The sequence below is a fragment of the Phyllobates terribilis genome, unplaced genomic scaffold, assembly GCF_046119375.1.
Source record: "Phyllobates terribilis strain yellow unplaced genomic scaffold, ASM4611937v1 Scaffold_12__6_contigs__length_324123572, whole genome shotgun sequence".
Taxonomy (NCBI): domain Eukaryota; kingdom Metazoa; phylum Chordata; class Amphibia; order Anura; family Dendrobatidae; genus Phyllobates; species Phyllobates terribilis.
This window is the reverse complement of record NW_027362772.1, coordinates 281,884,305-281,904,208: the sequence shown is the minus strand read 5'-3', so window position 1 is coordinate 281,904,208 and position 19,904 is coordinate 281,884,305. Positions and strand designations below refer to the sequence as shown.

General features: G+C 44.6%; 1 long non-coding RNA gene across 1 annotated transcript in view; it reads left to right on the top strand.

The window, feature by feature from the left end:
• LOC141171614 (uncharacterized) overlaps positions 1-13,289 on the top strand; it is an 80,190-nt gene extending 66,901 nt beyond the window's left edge. The window contains exon 3 of the long non-coding RNA XR_012252360.1: positions 13,005-13,289. This is a non-coding gene — a long non-coding RNA (uncharacterized lncRNA). The remainder of the gene's footprint in view (positions 1-13,004) is intronic.
• The last annotated feature ends 6,615 nt before the right edge of the window (positions 13,290-19,904 follow it).

Sequence of the window (19,904 nt, the reverse complement as noted above, 5' to 3'; positions counted from 1 at the left end):
ATGGATTCTTTGCTGTATGAGCAGTGAGACTATGGATTCTTTACTGTATGAGCAGTGAGACTATGGATTCTTTGCTGTACGAGCAGTGAGACTATGGATTCTTTGCTGTACGAGCAGTGAGACTATGGATTCTTTACTGTATGAGCAGTGAGACTATGGATTATTTACTGTATGAGCAGTGAGTCTATGGATTCTTTGCTGTATGAGCAGTGAGGCTATGGATTCTTTACTGTATGAGCAGTGAGACTATGGATTCTTTGCTATACTAGCAGTGAGACTATGGATTCTTTGCTGTACGAGCAGTGAGACTATGGATTCTTTACTGTATGAGCAGTGAAACTATGGATTCTTTACTGTACAAGCAGTGAGTCTATGGATTCTTTGCTGTACGAGCAGTGAGACTCTGGATTCTTTGCTGTATGAGCAGTGAGACTATGGATTCTTTACTGTATGACCAGTGAGACTCTGGATTCTTTGCTGTATGAGCAGTGAGACTATGGATTCTTTACTGTATGAGCAGTGAGACTATGGATTCTTTACTGTATGAGCAGTGAGACTATGGATTATTTACTGTATGAGCAGTGAGAATATGGATTCTTTACTGTATGAGCAGTGAAAGTATGGATTCTTTGCTGTACGAGCAGTGAGACTCTGGATTCTTTGCTGTATGAGCAGTGAGACTATGGATTCTTTACTGTACGAGCAGTGAGACTATGGATTCTTTACTGTATGAGCAGTGAGACTATGGATTCTTTACTGTACAAGCAGTGAGTCTATGGATTCTTTGCTGTACGAGCAGTGAGACTCTGGATTCTTTGCTGTATGAGCAGTGAGACTATGGATTCTTTACTGTATGACCAGTGAGACTCTGGATTATTTGCTGTATGAGCAGTGAGACTATGGATTCTTTACTGTATGAGCAGTGAGACTATGGATTCTTTACCGTATGAGCAGTGAGACTATGGATTATTTACTGTATGAGCAGTGAGAATATGGATTCTTTACTGTATGAGCAGTGAGGCTATGGATTCTTTACTGTACGAGCAGTGAGACTATGGATTCTTTGCTGTACGAGCAGTGAGACTATGGATTCTTTACTGTACAAGCAGTGAGACTATGGATTCTTTGCTGTACGAGCAGTGAGACTATGGATTCTTTGCTGTACGAGCAGTGAGACTATGGATTCTTTGCTGTATGAGCAGTGAGACTGTGAACTCTTTACTGTAAGAGCAGTGAGGCTATGGATTCTTTACTGTACGAGCAGTGAGACTATGGATTCTTTACTGTATGAGCAGTGAGACTATGGATTCTTTACTGTATGAGCAGTGAGATTATGGATTCTTTACTGTATGAGCAGTGAGACTATGGATTCTTTACTGTATGAGCAGTGAGACTGTGGATTCTTTACTGTATGAGCAGTGAGACTATGGATTATTTACTGTATGAGCAGTGAGAATATGGATTCTTTACTGTATGAGCAGTGAGACTATGGATTCTTTGCTGTACGAGCAGTGAAAGTATGGATTCTTTGCTGTACGAGCAGTGAGACTATAGATTCTTTGCTGTATGAGCAGTGAGACTCTGGATTCTTTGCTGTATGAGCAGTGAGACTCTGGAGTCTTTACTGTATGAGCAGTGAGACTATGGATTCTTTGCTGTATGAGCAGTGAGACTCTGGAGTCTTTACTGTATGAGCAGTGAGACTATGGATTCTTTACTGTACAAGCAGTGAGACTATGGATTCTTTGCTGTATGAGCAGTGAGACTCTGGAGTCTTTACTGTATGAGCAGTGAGACTATGGATTCTTTACTGTACAAGCAGTGAGACTATGGATTCTTTGCTGTATGAGCAGTGAGACTCTGGATTCTTTGCTGTATGAGCAGTGAGACTCTGGATTCTTTGCTGCATGAGCAGTGAGGCTATGGATTCTTTACTGTATGAGCAGTGAGACTATGGATTCTTTACTGTACAAGCAGTGAGTCTATGGATTCTTTGCTGTATGAGCAGTGAGGCTATGGATTCTTTACTGTATGAGCAGTGAGACTATGGATTCTTTGCTGTACGAGCAGTGAGACTATGGATTCTTTGCTGTGCGAGCAGTGAGACTATGGATTCTTTACTGTATGAGCAGTGAGACTATGGATTATTTACTGTATGAGCAGTGAGTCTATGGATTCTTTGCTGTATGAGCAGTGAGGCTATGGATTCTTTACTGTATGAGCAGTGAGACTATGGATTCTTTGCTATACGAGCAGTGAGACCATGGATTCTTTGCTGTACGAGCAGTGAGACTATGGATTCTTTACTGTATGAGCGGTGAAACTATGGATTCTTTACTGTACAAGCAGTGAGTCTATGGATTCTTTGCTGTACGAGCAGTGAGACTCTGGATTCTTTGCTGTATGAGCAGTGAGACTATGGATTCTTTACTGTATGACCAGTGAGACTCTGGATTCTTTGCTGTATGAGCAGTGAGACTATGGATTCTTTACTGTATGAGCAGTGAGACTATGGATTCTTTACTGTATGAGCAGTGAGACTATGGATTATTTACTGTATGAGCAGTGAGAATATGGATTCTTTACTGTATGAGCAGTGAAAGTATGGATTCTTTGCTGTACGAGCAGTGAGACTCTGGATTCTTTGCTGTATGAGCAGTGAGACTATGGATTCTTTACTGTACGAGCAGTGAGACTATGGATTCTTTACTGTACAAGCAGTGAGACTATGGATTCTTTGCTGTATGAGCAGTGAGGCTATGGATTCTTTACTGTACGAGCAGTGAGACTATGGATTCTTTACTGTACAAGCAGTGAGACTATGGATTCTTTGCTGTACGAGCAGTGAGACTCTGGATTCTTTGCTGTATGAGCAGTGAGACTATGGATTCTTTACTGTATGACCAGTGAGACTCTGGATTCTTTGCTGTATGAGCAGTGAGACTATGGATTCTTTACTGTATGAGCAGTGAGAATATGGATTCTTTACTGTATGAGCAGTGAGACTATGGATTCTTTGCTATACGAGCAGTGAGACTTTGGATTCTTTACTGTATGAGCAGTGAGACTATATATTATAGGTTATGGGTACTAGATTCTGTGATTAGTGTTGATCCAGGGAACTAGTCTGATTGCTCTTTGCGGCGTCTAGAAGGAATTTGTCCCCTAATATGGAGCATTTCACATCTGTCTCATGGTGTTTTTGACTCCCTCTGGATCAACACATTGGGATTATAGGTTCCACTCCAGGGATTTGTGTCCTCTATGAAGATTATGAAACTATCTCACGCTGCTGATTTCGGAATGTGTCGAAATAAGACGAATGATGAAGATATGCACATCTGTATGCGCTCTAGTCAGGCAACCCCTTTATTACACCTTTTAGCTCCTTCATCGCACGAAGACTTGATAATTCTCCAATATCTTTCTCTCTGATTTTCATTAACATTTTAACGGCTGTCCTTGTCTGCATATGCCTGATGATTTCCTTGCAGTAAGTAAAGGTTCATAATTCTTTGACTGCGGAACTGATATTTCACGTGCCAACCATAAAAATTATGCTCAGTTAATTCCCACTAATAAAACCATTGAAATTTCACAAGGTTTTCAGCAGCTTCACTTGTAATACACGTGGCTTAGTCTTAGCCCATGATTTTGCTTTTTTCTTCCAGTTAACTACTCACCATACTATATCTAGTCTCCAAATTCAAGATTATAATACAAAAAAATATATATTTTTTAAATGCCATTGACAAATAATTTTGTAGTCGAACACTAGATAGTTTCATTTTCCATTATAATTTGTGAATTTTCACTATCATACCAGTATATTTGGGGTGATTTCTGGCTCTTAGAACAGTTGGACGTTGACCTACACGGTAGCTCCCCCTCCCAGGTGGCACCTGTGAAATAGTTCCCTGCATATCCTTGATAAAGTACATTTACCAATTATAAGATTTGGAGTGCTAATCACTGGTTAAATGGCTTTGCAGCCATTTTTGACAATTTTTTTAGTATGCTTTTGTAAGAGGTGTGGACAATGACCGTCTCATTCCTATCCCTGAAGACACCAATCGCATTATGTGAAGAAGTGTTATGCATCTTCTACATATATTGTGATGTATATATATATATATATATATATATATATATATATATATATATATATATATATATATAAAATGTTATAAGTATTGACAGTATAATGTAATCCATAGTGTATAGCAGTGTTATATGTAATGCTGGTAATGTACACTGTAGGATGTGATAATATAAGGTATTATAATGAATAGGGATGCAATGCTTGATATAGAATGGTGTTGTAGTGTTTGCATAGAATGTAGGTAAAATAGTACATCTGCCCAGCAACAGACTGCAGGGTAAGAGAGAGAGTTAATGTTGGGACTAGCCCATGGGGTGGAGGACTTAGTGAAGTAATAAGTGTGCAGTGCTGCCAAGGGGTGATCCACAGCATAAAGAGACATATGGACAGGGATAGTGAGATCCTGAAGAGAATTATTAATGAGACAGAATAGCCTTCCACCTTAAAGGGGTCCTTAGATAGGTCAACGTGCCACAAGAAATCCAGAGAGCTTGCCAGGGCTGAAGGTAATGGACCTAAAGAGGACTGAGAGCGTAGGACTAGTGGGGAGTCCTGAGCGGCAGATCCAGGGCATCCATAGTAAGAGGATGCGGAACCGCTGAGCGAGTAGAGAGAAACTCACTGATCAGGACTGTGGCCTAGAAGCTGGATTGTGGTGAAGTATGGCGAAACACTGTGCTTCACTGTTTGAGCGGAAGTCTCCTTTATTAATCTGTGGAATTCATGGTCCTGGCCAGCCAATACCATTGGCTAAAGGTGACTTGAAAGGGCGCAAGGCCCTCACATTACCAACACCCCACCAGGACCCACCTTTTTCTGTTAAGTGCCAGGGCGTTATGAAGCAGCAGCTTGGCCATGGCTACCACCCACAGTCACTTCACACTTTGTCATATAATCCTCATCAGTTGCAGCCAGGTAGGTTGCCATAATATATGAAACTTTTACAATAATGTAATGTTTTCTACCCTTTGACAAGTTGAACCACAATACACACTATACTTCTCCCACAAGGAGAGCATTTTGCCAAAATGTTATAGACCTGTCCTAAGTATCCCGGGCTCCACTTCCTTCTCCTCGGTCCGCTGCCCTCTGTTGTGCTCCACGTCAGGTTTTGCAGGTTGCCCAGCGTGGATCAATGATATCATCTCCCTAGCCGCCTTAAAGGCCCATTGACACACACCTTTTTCAAGGGATTGAGACTTTAGTCATATGTCTGGTGTGCTTCATCATCTGTGCTTTTTGTGTTTATACCTGCTTCCTTGCCTGCTGGGTCCCATTTCCTCCGTTCTGCTGCTCCTGAGATTCCTGATCGTGCCTAGTCCTCTCTGTCCACATGCCTTCCTCCTTGCTTCATCAATGCTTGCGATCCGTGTGCCCACTTGGACCCGAGGCTTAGTGGATTCACCTCACCTGATGAGCCTAACACAAAATGGTTCATTGACAACTAGCTCTTGGATTTCCAAGTATTTCCTCTTTCTTAGCTCAAAACATCTTCCCCATGGTGGCGGCCAATGAATATTTAAATGCTGATCCAGTAGTGTTATTAGACAGAATCAACAGTATTTTTAGCAAAAGCATGGCAAAATCACCAAGTGCCAAGTTATCGCTTATCCATAGGATAGGACGGTTGAGCAAAAATATTCATAAGACCCTGATCCTGTGACCACGTTGGTCGGACACCTCTTGTGATTACTAGGTCCCAGCCATGTATCCAGCCAAAATGTGAGCTGTAGCTGAGAGATGGACGTGCCAGGGTCTCTCTCTGATTGGAGACTGCAGGGGTCAGCTAGGAAAGCTGAGCAGTCTGTGTGTTGGAGCTGCAGAGAACCATGTGGAAGCTGCAGCCTGTTCAGTGTGAGCTGAACATTGTGTGAATAATAGTCACTAGAATTCACGCAATGTCATTATCTTCGAAGCCTAGTGATCATAAGAAAGAGGCACCCAAAATGGCAACATTTGAGTGCCAGCCTGTGAAATACGTGCATCCATGGTGCGGCTTCCACAGACTACTGACGTGGATCGTTGACCAGTGTTCTGCAAATCCTTTTGCTCAACTCTATGGGTTAGGTAACAATGTGAGGATCGCTGGGGGTCTGACCAATGGGACCACCACTGATCCCAAAAATGTGCCCCTTTTAGTTTGGTGTGATGTCGGAGATAGTTCAGCACTCTCCAGTTTTTGGTTAACAAAGCGTGTGCGCTAAAGAAATTTCTATCATTTCTGCCTTGAAACATGTAAAAATAGACAATTATCAAAGCTCTGATTTCAATACATATATAATTTTACATTATGAAGACAGCGTTAAAAATCCCATCTATAATTCCATTAGGGATGTATCCCAGGTGGGCAGTTAATCTCCTAAATAGAAGCTGCGGCGTTAACACATTCATCTCCGAAGCTTCTAAAAACTTTCAGTGGTGGAACTTTAATATTAAAGGTTGAAGATAGAAAATAGTTAACACTGAATATTAAAAATATCTCTCCTCGAAGATCCATTAGTGTCGGAAATAGGAAAATTCCCTTCCCTCTTAATTGCAAAGTATCTGGCGATTATTAATCTATTCTTAATTCTATTAAGAGTGATGGTCCTGGAAGGTGTATTAATTTCACATTAAGAAAGTCGGAGCACTTCATTAGAAAAGCTTCCTATTGTAATTGAAACCCAGGGTTGATCTCGTATAAATATCCGACTTTAGTCTTCTGTCTGTGACGGAACCCACGGAGCTGGAAACCGAAGGAACAGACATTGGTTTATTTTAGCTATAAATCAGCCAATTACAACATTTCAGTCTCTCCGACAACACATTAGCTCTTCTTGATAGCATTGTGCACCTCATTATGATAAGGACCAGGTACCATCCGCTTCCAGTAAATAATCTTTGAGCGCATTAGTTATACAGCGGCTTAAATTAACTCTAGATTTAAAGAGCAGAAGGAGTCATGTCTCAGATAAGAAAAACATGGCAACTTGTGTGCAAAAACAGCGTCTTTATTGCGCACAGGCTGTGGCTGGTATTGCAGCTCAATCCCAGTCACTTGATTGGACCAAAAGTGGCAGTGGAAGGAAGTATCGAACAACCTCTTGTAGCAAAGCCTGGTGGCATTGGGTTAAATCTTTAATTAAATGCACCTGGCTAGCTTTAACTAAGAACCAAGGCTTGTGTTCACCTTTAGGTGTGTCAATCTGCTAGATGAAGCAGAGTTAAGTGTGCTGCTGGTGAGTATCCAGCCAAAATATGAGCTGTAGCTGAGCGATAGATGTGCCACGGTCTCTCTCTGATTGGAGACTGCATGGGTCAGCTAGGAAAGCTGAGCAGTCTGTGTGTTGGAGCTGCAGAGAACCATGTGGAAGCTGCAGCCTGTTCAGTGTGAACTTAGCTTCTGTTTCGCCCTGGAAGCTGCTGGAGCTCAGGCTGAAGGTGATACTGAGACATGGTAGAACCATACGTCTACTTTATGTAAAGTTTGCTCCAGGAGTATGAGAACTGTAATCTGTTCCGGTGAGCCCGCACTGACATATGTGCCCTGCTAAATGAACTGTTTATTTGCTTCGTGCCCAGAAGAGGCTGTTTTTGTTTTAAATCCCTTGGAGTTTTATAAAAGCAAGAAAACTGCACATATTTGGACCAAACCGCATTGCCTGTGTGAACGCCAACTAATGCCTATGACTAGCCCAGGGGGATGGGGACGACTCGGTACCCGGGCCTTTGCCTGGCCTTTGGGGTTGTCGCGGTGGTCGGCTCCCGGGCCCGTACCCTGGGGTCAGCTTTTAAAAGGGGATTGTTTGGTAATTTTATGAAAGTTCGTGACGCCACCTGTGGTTTCTGGTGAGAATCACCAGCGCTGTGGCAGTCCACTGAGGCTGGTGATAAGGCAGCTCGATGGTATGGCTCCCCACAGGTGGAGCTAGGCCTCAGGGCAGTGTACGGAGAGGGGGATGCAGGACAGGCGAGACCCAGCCGGGTCAGAGCAAGAACGGGGACGGACACAGTAGTCACTTCAGTACCATTTACTGGTGGTAGTTCAGGCACATCCCAGAGCACTGTAGGGTGAAGGGTGCATATCAGGATCCTTCCCAATGAGCGGGTGTAGGGCCTCCTGTTTCTTGCCTCTGCGTAGTAAGTTTCTGACCTGCCTGAAGCTAGGCCTAACTTTATCTCTGTCCTACACCGGCTGACGTTGTGGTAGGGCCTTCTCTTGGAGTGCACGCTCCCAGCTTACGGGGCCTATGTGTCTCCTGGCTCTGTTACGTATCAGTTCTCTGGTGAACCTGGGACCTGTAGTTCTCCAGGGATTCCGGTTATGCCTTACTGGGTCGTAGAGATCCCGATAAGCTCAGACCCGGTGTCCGGTATTTGTTTCGGGGTGAGCTGGGTAAGCTCCTCTGCCCCCACTGCTACTCACTTTCCACTCGCCTTCGGCCACGCTCGGGCCCTCACTAGGCTACTCACACTAACGGCAGCTTGCCGCTCTTCACCGCTCTTACAGGTGTCGGCACACCTTGGGCTCACTTACTTGAGCTGTTTGAGTCTAGCTTGGCCTACCTCTGCAGACAGACTTCTGCAGGAACCGAACTGAGAACTCTGTCCCTCTCTGGCTGTGAGCAGGAACTCTGTTCTGGCTAGACTCCAAACTGAAACTAGACTGAGCTGCCTAGCTCCACTTTCCCTATTTATATCCCTAACGGGCTCCCTCTGCTGGTCTGAGGTGGAAGGTGGAGATGTGTGAATGTTTATGGGGGCCTCTTGTAGAGGATTCCAGTAATACACCCTTCTAGGATCTGTGGTACCAAGAGCAGCTTGGCGCCACACCTACCAGAGAGAGTGGGGGGTTAAGTTGGCGTGCACTCTGTCACGAGTCGAGGTGCAGATGCAATGGGCTTGTAAGCCCAAGCTAGTACAATAAAGTTAATTCATCGCACTCTCATATTTATGAAAGGCATAATTTATTTGAACAGCAAAAAATGAAGATACTTTAACCAAACCAGAGGTGGGTGGCGACAATATAGCGAGTATAGCAAATAGCGAGACGTTTCGGCCCGAACCGGCCTTATTCCATTCAGTCGCTATTTCTACTGGATGGTATGTATGTGTGGGGTTTAGGCTGTATGCTCAAGAAGGTCAGACCCCTTTGAAGGCAAACTCTTAATCCAAATAGTGCTGTCTTGGAAAAGCAAGTGGAAGCCGGTATATATCCGGTGTCTGGCTGGCAATGGCGGGTAGCGGTGCTGCTAGCACCTAGCTTGTGGAGAGGCCTCTCTTTTACTGTAACAGAGAGGTGGGTTTTTTACTACAGGGCTACAGCACCATCGGACAATAGCCAGAACAATTTTAAATGAACAAAAGGAATTTCCAGAACATGTAGTGCTGGCAGAAGGCTGATGAAGAGGATGATGAATGGATGGCAAGTTACAGAAAAATGTATTCAGCCTTCTTGTACTGTTCTTTTTCTATATTAGCTCTTCTCAATTTTTCTCTGTCAATTGTTTTTTTTTCCAACTAGCAATCAGAGGAGTCATTTTTTGATCTACTTCACATTTCTTCTTTCAGTGCTACTTTTATCATCTGCCTTATTTATAGGAGTTCTGTCTCTTTAATGAGAGGGGAGCATTAGCTTGAATTATTCATTGTAACGCTCGTAATTGCATTTTCTGAGTTTGAAAAGAGCAACCAAAGGCTATTAATCTAGTGAGCGCAGGGGGAAAGAGGGCAGGTTCAAAATGCATATAAACTGGAAGCACCCAGCTACTGCTCGCTAAAAATGTCCTGGTCTGTTCCGTATTGGAGGCAAAAAATGGCAACTGTTTGGTAGGGAGAAAAATAAGAGCTTGCACATGTTAAGCTTTGCAACATACCCTTGATCTTTGAGTATCACACTTCTAAGTTCTGCATAAACTATCCTGCTTTATAGTGTACCTGTCATTTCAGATGACTTTTACAATAAGCAATTGTGTGTGCACATGAGGAATAATACTATTTCTTGCATTAATATATCACTCGTATCCTGCATTTTTGCCACTTTTCCCTTCTGCAGGCTCAATCTCTATTTTTCAGTTGTCTCTGAGCTAGTGAGTGAACACTAGCTGCTATGATGTCTCCCATATACAGCACACACAGACATGAGGGATTCCTGATCTCCTGCGTCTGTGTAGTAAATGTTAAGAAACAGCAGAGTGGAAGATATTATTTGACAGTAATGAGCAGTGTAGGTGTGAATCCAGCACTGGTGTGAGATGAACACTAAAAAAACTGCAGCATTGATCTGTTTGTGTCTGTGCCTCTCTATTTCTGCTCCCCTCCTCTCTGCAAACTTAAATAGACAATTGTAATCTGATCCCTAAGTGAGATGACAGTCCCCCCTTTTGTTATGGATTTTATTTGTTTTTCTGAGTGAATCGGCAGAATGAAGGACATTATTTGAGAGTAATGAGCAGTGTAGATGTGAACCCACCACAGACGTGAGATAAAAACTAAAAAGCAGGAGCATTGATCTGTCTGTTTCCATGCCTCTCTAAATTTGTAGAGGGGAGAAGTTAAGTTAGAGAAGCGCAGAAATAAATAGGCAACTGTAATTTGATAATTTGGTAAGCTGACAGTCCCCCCTTTGTTATGGATTTTAGCTGTTTCTCTGAATGGAGGACGTTATATGACAATAATGAGCAGTGTAGATGTGAATCCAGCACTAGGGTGAGATAAAAACTAAGGTAGCTGCATTGATATGTCTGTTTCCATACCTCTCTAAATTTGTAGAGAGGAGAGGTTAAATTAGGGAGTAACAAAAATAAATAGGCAACTGTAATTTGATCACTTGGTAAGCTGACAGTCCCCCTTTGTTAAGGATTTTAGATGTGAATCCAGCACTGGGGTGAGATAAATATTAAAAAGTAGCAGCATTGATCTCTCTGTGCCTCTCTATTTCTACTCCCCCCTCCTTCCTTCAATCTCTCCTCTCTGCAAACTTAAATAGGCGACTATAATCTGATCCCTCAGTGAGCTGACAGTACACTTTGTTATGGATTTTAGCTATTTTTCTGAATGGAGGACATTATATGACAGCAATGAACAGTGTAGATGTGAATACAGCACTGGGGTGAGAAACACTAAAAAGCAGCAGCATTGCTCTGTCTGTGTCTATGCCTCTCTATTTCTGCTCCCCCCTCCTTCATCCTCTCCTCTCTGCAAACTTAAATAGACGACTATAATCTGATCTCTCAGTGAGCTGACAGTCCCCTTTGTTATGGATTTTAGTTGTTTTTGTGAATGAATGCGTTTAGCAGAAGGAGGAAGTGGCTCTTAAGTGGAGACAGAAGTCTATTTGTTTCATAAGTATGTTATATTCGCTCGTACTAATAATTTATGCAAATTTTGCTAAAACGACAGCGACCATTTAATTTCAATTATGCTGATTTTCAGGTGAATGTTCACCGGATGTTAGATTTCATCGCTGCTTTTCCTCTTAGAAAAAAAAAAGTGTCCATCAACTTTATTCTTCATTCAAATCAACTAATTAATTAAGCATTGTGCAAAGAAATTCTTAATGGAATCATTGACTGTTTCAGCCCGAAAAAGTCATCCGGCTTGTATTGCTGATTGTACTCCCTGAAAGCGCTTAATAGAAATGGATCCCAAGCTACGTACAGAAATCTATAGTATCTGCTGAAACGTGTCTTTTCTATCCCGCAGAATGCAGCTGCTTTTTATAAATCATTTCCAACCTTTATGTTTTATTTATAGTTTCCCATTTTGCACTTGTGAATATACAGTATAAGGACAAAAGTATTGAGGCTCGACTCATAATCATTGAGTTAATTTTTGTCATCCCCAGTTTGGAGAAGACCCTTTTCTGGTCCCCATAAAGGCAAGTTTGGGGGAGTTTGGTGTGAAACAACTTGTCTACTTTCTCATATCTTGATTTCCTACGTTTGGTTTCTTTGAGGTCCACCTTAACGTGTTTTATCCTTAAAGAACAATCATTTGAACATGTTGCTGATGTATTTTCTTGTCTGTATTATGGTAGAAATTCCTGGCCCTGCTGCGGGTCTCACGCCCTTAAAGGGGATCGGTCAGAAGGTTGTTTTTTTTTACTTTTTTGAGAGCAGCATGAAATAGGGCTCTGTCCAAGAATAGAATCGGACATGTGAAAGGGCCCATAGCATAACATTGGTCCTAGTGCGATCCGATGTTTTGTCAGATTGCATTCGGACCGATAAAATGGTCGTGCAATCTCCTAGAACTGACCCCTGGACTTTCCCCCGATTCCATCTTTGTCTCATCCTCTAGTTTATCGCATCTTGACCACTCTCCTAATGATGACCTCTATCTTCATTTCTTTCTTGGCTTTTCCTACTGCCAAAAAGTTTGGGAACTACAGTCTTAGAATTCAACTAAGAAAGTCCATACCTCCTTGGATGAAAAATTAAGGAACAAAGAGTCTCCTTACCCTTTCACATCTCAGTTTAGCCATCACTTGCTTTAAAAATTGTAACGTTTTCCCATTTCGGAATCCAAAACATTGTCCACTTATTTTAGCCGTGTTCTTTTTTTTTGCCATTATTTTTGGAAAAATCAATTAAAAAATTAGCGTAGATCCTGTTCAAATGTTGAGGCTGTCTTGCATATTTTTTATTTTCTTGATGCTCTTGTAGTTGGAAGATCAATTTTCCCTCTTCAGGTGAGACACAACCGGACATGGTCTAGTTGACCCACTCTTTAATTGATATCAACGCAACATTAATGTTTTATTTTTTGTTGAAAAATATCCGTCACCTTCTGGAGTTCTGCTCCGGAGACTTGCTAATAGCCCTGTACAAATTCCACTTAACATTCCCATTGATTGGCTTTACATGGTTACAAAATGATATTCACTTCCGATTATGACTCGGGGCAATTTGTGCATTCGCAGGTCATTACCGGGAGGACTGCCGGCGTCATGAAAGCTACACCACATACAGCTGCAGAGAAAACATGGACTTTACAATAGGAGCCTTCCCAGCCATCACGGAGACATTAACAAGACTGGAAACAAACCAGTTTACAGAAAACGACTTCCCAGTGTAGGAATCAGTGGATCGATGTGATGAAAAGTGGAAACCAATAATGAAAGAATGAAACAGATAAAAAAGACAGCGGGGAGTCAGGTGGATTTCTAAATTAAGGGATAAGACAGATGATCAGTGAACAACCATGTAATGCCATGGCCGCATGTACCGCTATCTACCGAGCTCACACCTAATGATCGAAAGTGTTAGAGCCGTGCAGGGAGGTGATAGTGCCCTGGAAACTGCCTCGAAGAAAAATTCAATGATAGCTTTGTATTTTTTTCTTTTCCTTAGATTTCAAAGTTCTAGACCTACAGATATGATCTCTGCAGAATTAAAGGGATTTTAAAATGTCTGAAAACCCATCCCGCCGATTCAGTATTTTTTTAAGAATACAAACTGTGCTTTATTCCCCCTGCCCAGGTCTGACGTTGAGCCTTAGACGTTGTTCCTGGTACCTGTTGTTGTCTGCAGCATTGAAGTCATGTCATGTGTCCAGCAGCCAATAACTGAGCGCAGAAGGAGAAGCTTTGGGCAGCTCGTGCCATCAGTTATTGGCTGCAGTGCTGTCGACAATTGCTGCAGACAATAACAAACACTGGGAGCAGGGGTGGAGACTCGGAGCTGGACCCGGGTAGGGGGAGTAAAGCTCCGTATGGCTGAGTAAATATTAAGCACTTGCCTGTTCCTGCTCCCAGGAGTGTGTGCCGCTGTGTGCCATCTAGCCAAATTGATTGGCCTGTTGTAAAGACTAATCAGAAGGCAGGTTGATCAGTCACTCCTGGCCACAGATGTTCATAGGTGATTCCGAATATTACATGCACCAGATGTCACTCCAGGTTTAGAGTAACCCGAGCGTGGCAGGGGCAGGGGGGATTCTATACCAATATCATCCCGTGACACCGAGGCGGGAAGTTGGGAAGAGCCCTGTTACTACACAGTGCTTGTCTGCCAACTCAGCTCTGTTGTGCCAAGGTGCCATCTGCTGTGTCAGCTCTGTAACAACAAGGTACTTGCCAACTCATCTCTGCTGCACTAAGGTACTGTTCGCACACTCTGCTCTGCCACTACAAGGTGCCTGTCTGTCGTTCCAGCTCTGCAGTTTCAAGGTGTTGTCCACACACTCGGCTCTGCTCCAATAAGATACCTGCCTGCTAACTTGTCTCTGCTCTACCAGTGTGCTATCCACATACTCAGCTCTGCTACAATAAGGTGACTTTCTGCCATCTCAGCTCCACTATTCCAAGGTACTGTCGGCATGCTTGGGTTTGCTATTCCAAAGTGCATGTCCGCATATCCAGCTCCACTGATCTATATGTCGCCCAGCATATCCAATTCTACTGATCTATGTGTGGCCCAGCATATCCACTTCTACGGATCTATGTGTCGCCCAGAATATCCACTTCTACTGATCTATGTGTCGCCCAGCATATCGAGTTCTACTGATCTATGTGTCGCCCAGCACATCCAGTTCTACTGATCTATGTGTCGCCCAGCACATCCAGTTCTACTGATCTATGTGTCGCTCAGCACATCCAGTTCTACTGATCCATGTGTCACCCAGTACATGCAGTTCTACTGATCTATGTGTCGCCCAGCACATCCAGTTCTACTGATCTATGTGTCACCCAGCACATCCAGTTCTACTGATCTATGTGTCGCCCAGCACATCCAGTACTACTGATCTATGTGTCACCCAGCACATCCAGTTCTACTGTTCTAGGTGTCGCCCAGCACATCCAATTCTACTGATCTAGGTGTCGCCCAGCACATCCAGTTCTAATGATCTATGTGTCGCCCAGCACATCCAGTTCTACTAATCTATGTGTCGCCCAGCACATCCAATTCTACTGAACTATGTGTCGCCCAGCTCATCCAGTTCTACTGATCTAGGTGTCGACCAGCACATCCAATTCTACTGATCTAGGTGTCGCCCAGCACATCCAGTTCTACTGATCTATGTGTCACCCAGCACATCCAGTTCTACTAACCTATGTGTCACCCAGCACATCCAGTTCTACTGATCTATGTGTCGCCCAGTACATCCAGTTCTACTGATCTAGGTGTCGCCCAGCACATCCACTTCTACTGATCTATGTGTTGCCCAGCACATCCAGTTCTACTGATCTAGGTGTTGCCCAGCACATCCAGTTCTACTGATCTAGGTGTCGCCCAGCACATCCACTTCTACTGATCTAGGTGTCGCCCAGCACATCCACTTCTACTGATCTATGTGTCGCCCAGCACATCCAGTTCTACTGATCTATGTGTCGCCCAGCACATCCAGTTCTACTGATCTATGTGTCGTCCAGCACATCCAGTTCTACTGATCTATGTGTCGCCCAGCATATCCACTTCTACTGATCTATGTGTCGCCCAGCACATCCAGTTCTACTGACCTATGTGTCACCCAGCACATCCAGTTCTACTGACCTATGTGTCGCCCAGCACATCCAGTTCTACTGACCTATGTGTCACCCAGCACATCCATTTCTACTGATCTATGTGTCGCCCAGCACATCCAGTTCTACTGACCTATGTGTCGCCCAGTACATCCAGTTCTACTGATCTATGTGTCGCCCAGCACATCCAGTTCTACTGATCTATGTGTCGCCCAGCACATCCAGTTCTACTGACCTATGTGTCGCCCAGTACATCCAGTTCTACTGACCTATGTGTCGCCCAGCACATCAAGTTCTACTGATCTAGGTGTCACCCAGCACATCCAGTTCTACTGATCTATGTGTCGCCCAGCACATCCAGTTCTACTGATCTATGTGTCGCCCAGCACATCCAATTCTACTGATCTATGAGTCGCCCAGCACATCCAGTTCTACTGATCTATGTGTCGCCCAGCATATCCAGTTCTACTGATCTATGTGTCGCCCAGCACATCCAGTTCTACTGATCTATGTGTCGCCCAGCACATCCAGTTCTACTGATCTCGGTGTCGCCCAGCTCATCCAGTTCTACTGATCTATGTGTCGCCCAGCATATCCACTTCTACTGATCTATGTGTCGCCCAGCACATCCAGTTCTACTGATCTATGTGTCGCCCAGCACATCCAGTTCTACTGATCTATGTGTCGCCCAGCATATCCAGTTCTACTGATCTATGTGTCGCCCAGCACATCCAGTTCTACTGATCTATGTGTCGCCCAGCACATCCAGTTCTACTGATCTAGGTGTCGCCCAGCACATCCAGTTCTACTGATCTATGTGTCGCCCAGCATATCCACTTCTACTGATCTATGTGTCGCCCAGCACATCCAGTTCTAGTGACCTATGTGTCACCCAGCACATCCAGTTCTACTGATCTATGTGTCACCCAGCACATCCAGTTCTACTGATCTATGTGTCACCCAGCATATCCAGTTCTACTGATCTATGTGTCGCCCAGCACATCCAGTTCTACTGATCTATGTGTCGCCCAGCACATCCAGTTCTACTGAGCTAGGTGTCGCCCAGCACATCCAGTTCTACTGATCTATGTGTCGCCAAGCACATCCAGTTCTACTGATCTAGGTGTCGCCCAGCACATCCAGTTCTACTGATCTATGTGTCACCCAGCACATCCAGTTCTACTGATCTATGTGTCACCCAGCACATCCAGTTCTACTGATCTATGTGTCGCTCAGCTCATCCAGTTCTACTGATCTATGTGTCACCCAGCACATCCAGTTCTACTGATCTATGTGTCGCCCAGCACATCCAGCTCTACTGATCTATGTGTCGCCCAGCACATCCAGTTCTACTGATCTATGTGTCGCCCAGCACATCCAGTTCTACTGATCTATGTGTCGCCCAGCACATCCAGTTCTACTGATCTATGTGTCGCCCAGCACATCCAGTTCTACTGATCTAGGTGTCGCCCAGCACATCCAGTTCTACTGATCTATGTGTCGCCAAGCACATCCAGTTCTACTGATCTAGGTGTCGCCAGCACATCCAGTTCTACTGATCTATGTGTCACCCAGCACATCCAGTTCTACTGATCTATGTGTCGCCCAGCACATCCAGTTCTACTGATCTATGTGTCGCCCAGCATATCCACTTCTACTGATCTATGTGTCGCCCAGCACATCCAGTTCTACTGACCTATGTGTCACCCAGCACATCCAGTTCTACTGATCTATGTGTCACCCAGAACATCCAGTTCTACTGACCTATGTGTCACCCAGCACATCCAGTTCTACTGATCTATGTGTCGCCCAGCACATCCCGTTCTACTGATCTAGGTGTCGCCCAGCACATCAAGTTCTACTGATCTATGTGTCACCCAGCACATCCAGTTCTACTGATCTATGTGTCGCCCAGCACATCCAGTTCTACTGATCTATGTGTCGCCCAGCACATTCAGTTCTACTGATCTATGTGTCGCCCAGCATATCCAGTTCTACTGATCTATGTGTCGCCCAGCACATGCAGTTCTACTGATCTAGGTGTCGCCCAGCACATCCAGTTCTACTGATCTATGTGTCGCCCAGCACATCCAGTTCTACTGATCTATGTGTCGCCCAGCACATCCAGTTCTACTGATCTATGTGTCGCCCAGCACATCCAGTTCTACTGATCTATGTGTCGCCCAGCATATCCACTTCTATTGATCTATGTGTCGCCCAGCACATCCAGTTCTAGTGACCTATGTGTCACCCAGCACATCCAGTTCTACTGATCTATGTGTCACCCAGCACATCCAGTTCTACTGACCTATGTGTCGCCCAGCACATCCAGTACTACTGATCTCTGTGTCGCCCAGCACATCCCGTTCTACTGATCTAGGTGTCGCCCAGCACATCAAGTTCTACTGATCTATGTGTCACCCAGCACATCCAGTTCTACTGATCTATGTGTCGCCCAGCACATCCAGTTCTACTGATCTATGTGTCGCCCAGCACATCCAGTTCTACTGATCTATGTGTCGCCCAGCACATCCAGTTCTACTGATCTATGTGTCGCCAAGCACATCCAGTTCTACTGATCTAGGTGTCGCCCAGCACATCCAGTTCTACTGATCTATGTGTCACCCAGCACATCCAGTTCTACTGATCTATGTGTCGCCCAGCACATCCAGTTCTACTGATCTATGTGTCACCCAGCACATCCAGTTCTACTGATCTATGTGTCACCCAGCACATCCAGTTCTACTGATCTATGTGTTGCTCAGCACATCCAGTTCTACTGATCTAGGTGTCGCCCAGCACATCAAGTTCTACTGATCTATGTGTCGCCCAGCACATCCAGTTCTACTGATCTATGTGTTGCCCAGCACATCCAGCTCTACTGATCTATGTGTCGCCCAGCACATCCAGTTCTACTGATCTATGTGTCGCCCAGCACATCCAGTTCTACTGATCTATGTGTCGCCCAGCATATCCAGTTCTACTGATCTATGTGTCGCCCAGCACATCCAGTTCTACTGATCTAGGTGTCGCCCAGCACATCCAGTTCTACTGATCTATGTGTCGCCAAGCACATCCAGTTCTACTGATCTAGGTGTCGCCCAGCACATCCAGTTCTACTGATCTATGTGTCACCCAGCACATCCAGTTCTACTGATCTATGTGTCACCCAGCACATCCAGTTCTACTGATCTATGTGTCGCTCAGCTCAACCAGTTCTACTGATCTAGGTGTCGACCAGCACATCCAATTCTACTGATCTATGTGTCGCCCAGCACATCCAGCTCTACTGATCTATGTGTCGCCCAGCACATCCAGCTCTACTGATCTATGTGTCGCCCAGCACATCCAGTTCTACTGATCTATGTGTCGCCCAGCACATCCAGTTCTACTGATCTATGTGTCGCCCAGCACATCCAGTTCTACTGATCTAGTTGTCGCCCAGCACATCCAGTTCTACTGATCTATGTGTCGCCAAGCACATCCAGTTCTACTGATCTAGGTGTCGCCCAGCACATCCAGTTCTACTGATCTATGTGTCACCCAGCACATCCAGTTCTACTGATCTATGTGTCGCCCAGCACATCCAGTTCTACTGATCTATGTGTCGCCCAGCATATCCACTTCTACTGATCTATGTGTCGCCCAGCACATCCAGTTCTACTGACCTATGTGTCACCCAGCACATCCAGTTCTACTGATCTATGTGTCACCCAGCACATCCAGTTCTACTGACCTATGTGTCACCCAGCACATCCAGTTCTACTGATCTATGTGTCGCCCAGCACATCCCGTTCTACTGATCTAGGTGTCACCCAGCACATCAAGTTCTACTGATCTATGTGTCACCCAGCACATCCAGTTCTACTGATCTATGTGTCGCCCAGCACATCCAGTTCTACTGATCTATGTGTCGCCCAGCACATCCAGTTCTACTGATCTATGTGTCGCCCAGCACATCCAGTTCTACTGATCTATGTGTCGCCCAGCATATCCAGTTCTACTGATCTATGTGTCGCCCAGCACATGCAGTTCTACTGATCTAGGTGTCGCCCAGCACATCCAGTTCTACTGATCTATGTGTCGCCCAGCACATCCAGTTCTACTGATCTATGTGTCGCCCAGCACATCCAGTTCTACTGATCTATGTGTCGCCCAGCACATCCAGTTCTACTGATCTATGTGTTGCCCAGCATATCCACTTCTACTGATCTATGTGTCGCCCAGCACATCTAATTCTAGTGACCTATGTGTCACCCAGCACATCCAGTTCTACTGATCTATGTGTCACCCAGCACATCCAGTTCTACTGACCTATGTGTCGCCCAGCACATCCAGTACTACTGATCTCTGTGTCGCCCA